This window comes from Crocuta crocuta, unplaced genomic scaffold, assembly GCF_008692635.1.
Source record: "Crocuta crocuta isolate KB4526 unplaced genomic scaffold, BGI_CrCroc_1.0 scaffold834, whole genome shotgun sequence".
NCBI lineage: Eukaryota > Metazoa > Chordata > Mammalia > Carnivora > Hyaenidae > Crocuta > Crocuta crocuta.
In genome coordinates, this window is record NW_027527127.1 from 106,055 (window position 1) to 106,978 (window position 924).

The following is a 924-nucleotide window of genomic DNA, read 5'->3' on the forward strand; positions in this document are numbered from 1 at the left end:
TTCTAAAAAGTAAAAACACAGGGTTTGAACCACCATATTGTATTTTATTATTTTTAAAATTTTTTTAATGTTTATTTCTGAGAGAAACAGAACACAAGCATGGGAGGGGTAGAGAGAGAGAGAGGGAGACACAGAATCGGAAGCAGGCTCCAGGCTCTGAGCTCTCAGCACAGAGCCCAACACNAATTTCTGGGATATCTTCTATAATTTTTTATCACAGTTAATCCTACTTTGAAGACAGTCAAATGAATCAAATTATTCCATCTATAAGAAACATATGCTTTACTTTCAAACATTATTACTGATTTAACTAAAACATCAGAAATTTTGAAACTATCCCATTTCACTTATTTTTTAAAGTTTATTTACTTATTTTGATGGGGGAGGGGCAGAGAGGGAGGGAGAGGGAATTCCAAGCAGGCTCCGTACCACAGGGGATCAAACTCAGGAATCTCAAGATTATGACCTAAGCCGAAATCAAGAATTGGACACTTCATCAACTGAGCCACCCAGGCACCACTTTTATGACATTTTATTATCATTTTCCATCATAATTTAAATATTCAAAATGCTTTGGATTAAAGCTATGCCCCTCTGTGATAAACAAGAAACACAGATATCAACTATGAAACACTTTAATTACTCAAACATACTAATATCTAATTTAATACGTCATAGCTGAGCTTACTTAAAATTAAAAACAAAGGGGTAACAAAAAGTTTTTCCAATATATTTTCCTTAACAGTCTAATGGACTCCTAGTGATGATATACCTAGAGACACCATCCACTAATTATCTATTATATGTCATTCAGCACTGGAATGTGGTCGATACACTTGACATTTGTTTAAACAGTTTAGAGATGCCTTATGAGTCATTCAATATGATTTATTGTGACTGTATAGACCTAAGATGTTAAATTTC

General features: G+C 33.8%; 1 protein-coding gene across 1 annotated transcript in view; it reads right to left on the bottom strand.

Annotated features, from left to right (window-relative positions):
- Positions 1–924, bottom strand: part of LOC144221774 (dystrophin-like) — a 150,420-nt gene that overhangs the window by 78,438 nt on the left and 71,058 nt on the right. The window lies entirely within an intron of this gene.